The following is a 4,423-nucleotide window of genomic DNA, read 5'->3' as shown; positions in this document are numbered from 1 at the left end:
GGTACTACATGGGTGTTCCTGGATGCATCCAAGAAGATAGTTTACCTAAGGAACTTGCGCTTTTTAAAGACAAGTCACAAGTACCGTAGCAAATTGTTCTTTAGATTTTATGACAACACCCTAGAAATTGAACCCCCTCTGGAGAGACGTCATAACGGAGAACATGTGTATAGAATGGTGAAAAATATACGCGTCGTCTATGGAAAGAAAAATCCGGATGGGACGAACAGAGATAGAAGCACACCTCCTGTCGAAGGCGTACCTTTCAAGAAACAATCGATCTTCTTTTAGTATCTGCCTTATTGGCTAGACTTGGAGGTCCCCCATGCCATTGATGATGTGCACATGCAGAAGAATATCTTTGAGAGTCTCATTGCTACCTTGATGGACATAGGCAAGTCAAAGGATGGTCTGAAATCACGGAAAGATATGGTGCAGCTAAACGTGATGCCACAGCTTCACCCGGTACCTGAGGCTAATGAAAAATACACTCTACCCGTAGCGTGCTTCAACCTAACACCAGAAGAGAAAAGAGCTATATGCACTTTCCTGAGGGGGGTCAAAGTCCTGACTGGGTTTTCAGCGAATGTGAAGAAGCTAGTGTCGATGAAGGACTTGTTAATAACACACTATAAGGCTCACGATTGTCATGTGATGTTGACAGTGTTTCTACCTATTGCAATCAGGGTTATAAAGCCAGAGTCCTTGAAAATGGCCATCACCCGCATGTGCTACTTCTTTTCAAAGATCTCACAGAAGACGATTGGCAAGAAAGAGCTGAGTGGCCTACATGAATTGGTGGTGGAGACATAAAACTAACTAGAGATGTGTTTACCTCCTGCTTGTTTTGATATAATGCCACATCTCATGATTCACATGGTTCATCAGATACAGGCGCTGGGCCCTTGCTACTTGCATAAAATGTGGTCCTATGAGCGGTTCATGTTGGTTCTAAGCCGATACGTGCATAATCGAGCATACCCAGAGGGCTCCATAATAGAGGGTTACAGTACTAAAGAAGTTGTCGAGTGCTGTTAAGAGTACCTAAAAGTACATAAAAGGGATTGGTAAACCTGATTCTCATCACAAGGGTAGGCTAGCTGGGAAGGGCACCAGTGGTAGAAAAGTGTCCATCGACCATAATTACAATGAAGTGAGTTGGGCACATTATAGTGTCTTGCAGAGTACACAACTGATGCAATAGTACATTGATGAACACTTGGCTATCATTATGGCGGAGAGAAATGGTCGTTCAGATGATTGAGTCATGAAACAACACAAGCAATGACTAACTACATGGTTGAAGGACCAAAACATACCACCTAGAGAAACCATAGACTTTATTACCATCAGTAGGTTGGCGGAGGGGCCATCGAGACAAGTGACATCTTGGAAAGCTTATGACATCAATGGGTACACGTATTATACCCACATAAAGGATAGTAAATATGTGAACCAAAACAGCGGCGTTTGAATAGAAGCTCTCGATGGAGTGGGGTGAAAGATCCAATACTTTGGCATCATTGAAGAGATATAAGAACTTGACTATGGAAGGGATATAACTGTGGCTCTGTTTCGATGCCGCTGGATCAAACAACACCAACTGAACGAGATTGGATTAAGAAACCTGGACCTTGAGAATCTAGGCTACCAAGATGATCCTTGGGTGCTCACTTCATGTGTCGCACAAGTTTTCTATATGTCTGACCCGTAAAGTAACCTCCCCCAAAGAAGAAGACAAATCACGTGGTTGCCTCTGGGAAATAGCACATTATCGGAGTTGATGGTGTGGACAATATTGAAGCTTACAATAACTATGATGAGATGCCGCTATTCATAGACTTTCGTAAGAAGATAAGTGTTGTGGAAAAGAACCTGCCCAAAGACATATTGCCATGGAAACGAAAAGGTGTCAAAGGAAAAGTCGTTATAGCGGGCTAGCTAGTTGTTGAACACAGAGTGTTTGTATAAGTGTGTGTGTTTGTAAGACTTCATTTATGCATGTGTATGAGGCTATATATTTATGTATATGTGTGAGACTATATATTTATATATGTGTGTGGGACTACATTTATGTATATGTGTGAGACTACCCTTTGCAACATCTAGATGAACCTATTGCAACATCCACTCTATTACTACTAAAATAGCTGTAATATGCAGACATTTGAAACAGGCACTTATTACTAATGCAACATATTCGGACTACTATTGAAACACTTAAAACAAGCACTTAACACTTTATGAAATGAAGAAATAACCAAAATAAAAGTTGGAGATCTTGACGAGTTATACAACTTTTATATTCATCACCTTTATAGCTGAAATCATTTAGTGGTTGAAAATCAGGTTTGAAGTTGTCATTTTCTGAAATTCAAAATTTAAATTATCCAAAATTAGTGACAAAGATAGATGACCAGACTAAAATGATAGAGCATGATTTTAGAAAATTTTAGGGAAAAAACCATCACATTTGGAGTTAGTATGAGGGAGAAAAACTAGTTACAAGTTTCAGCCACTGATTAAAAAGAGAAATCACACTTGTTCATCATTGATCATCATGAATAGTTGTGATTTTTCTTTTTAATCTCTGGGTAAAATTTGTAACTAGTCTTTCTCACTCGTACTAACTCCAAATGTGATGATTTTTTCCTAAAATTTTCTAAAATTATGCCTATCAAGTTACTGTGTTGATTTGGTCATTCTTTTCGTTTGACAAAGTTTGAGCAATTCAAATTTTCAAATTTGAAAAAATGACAAGTTCTAACAAAATTTTGAAACACCAAATGATTTCAGTTAAAAAAGTGATGAATACCAAAGATGTATAACTCATCAATATCTACAACTTTTATTTTGGTTATTTCTTCATCTGATAAAGTGATAGTAAACATTGTTCACAAATCAACATATCTCTCATATAGTTCATGAAACTATGAGTTATATATGAATTTATGAACAATGTTTACTAATACTTTGTCAAATAAAGAAGTGACCAAAATAAAAGTTGTAGATAGTGATGAGTTCAATAACTTTTATATTCATGACTTTTGTAGTTGAAATCATTTAAGGTTTCAAAATCTTGTTTGAAGTTGCCATTTATTGAAATTCAAAATTTGAACTGTTTAAATTTTATCAAATGAAAAGATGACCAAAATAAAACCTGTAGATTGTGATGTGTTCAACAACTTTTATTTTTGTTATTTCTTCATTTGCCAAAGTGTTAGCAAACATTGGTCACAAATTCATGAATCTCATACATAGTTTATGAAACTAGATGAGAGATGTGTCAATTTTATGAACAATGTTTACTATCGCTTTCTCAAATGAAAAAATGACCAAAACAAAAATTGTAAAACTTGATGAGTTCAACATATTTTATATTCATGACTTTTACATTTGAAATCATATACTCTTCCAAAATATTGTTTAAAGTTGTCCTTTTTTAAAATTCAAATTTTGAATCATTCAAAAAAGTCACATGAAAATATGATCAAAATAAAAGTTGCAGATTTTGATGAGTTCTACAACTTTGATGTTTACAGTACTTTCATTTTCGATCATTTAATGTCCTAAAATACTATTCAAGTTTTGAATTTCAATTTTTAATTTTTTAAAATATTTTATTTATTTGTAGGGGCGGCTGACTCAGGAACCTCCGCTACAAATGTATTTGTAGGGGCGGCTGGAGTTTCAAGCCGCCCCACAAATCAGCCGCGGTATATAAACAACACCTCGTGTGTGACCAAAAAATTCTAAGTCTTGGGCGTGTTTTTCTCCTCCATGACGCCGTTAGGCTGCCAAATTTTCACGTGCCCGCCGTCCCCGCCTCTGTGCCCTACCGCCGCCGCCTCCATGCCCTACCTCCACCGTGCCCTACCTCCCACGATCCGCCTCCAACCCCCGGTCCATCTCCTGGCCTACGCGCCGTCGTTCCCCCCAGTGGCTAGGGTTTCCGTCGCCATTCTCCCTCCCACGGCAGCTAGGGTTTTCGCTGCCGATGCCCGTGCTCCCTCCCCTCGGTGGCCCTGGTGCCCTGGTGCCCATGCGCTCTCCCTCCGCCGGTGGCCCCGGTGCCGGTATGCCTCGGCGTCCCTGCTCCGTCCCTGGTGGCTCTGGTACCCGCCGTGCGCTCCGGTGTCCGCGCTCCCTCCGTCGGCGGCCCCGGTGCTGGTGCGCCCCGGCGTCCCTGCTCCTCGCTCTACCCGTGCATCGGGCAGCCCTCCCACGGCGGGGGCGGGGCTTCCACGGCATCGCCGCGGGCCGTGCCATACCACCACGGCTCCGGGTTTGGGTCCTCGACTCCCGTCGTAACGTCGCTCGCTCCAACCTCCTCCTCCTCCTCGAGTAATTCTCTCCCTTTGCCGCTTGGTACTCATAATATATGGTATCATAATATCTGATTAATTCATGGGTAGTTGTGCTT

This window comes from Miscanthus floridulus, chromosome 9, assembly GCF_019320115.1.
Source record: "Miscanthus floridulus cultivar M001 chromosome 9, ASM1932011v1, whole genome shotgun sequence".
NCBI classification, from domain to species: domain Eukaryota; kingdom Viridiplantae; phylum Streptophyta; class Magnoliopsida; order Poales; family Poaceae; genus Miscanthus; species Miscanthus floridulus.
Note: the sequence above shows the minus strand (reverse complement) of the source record.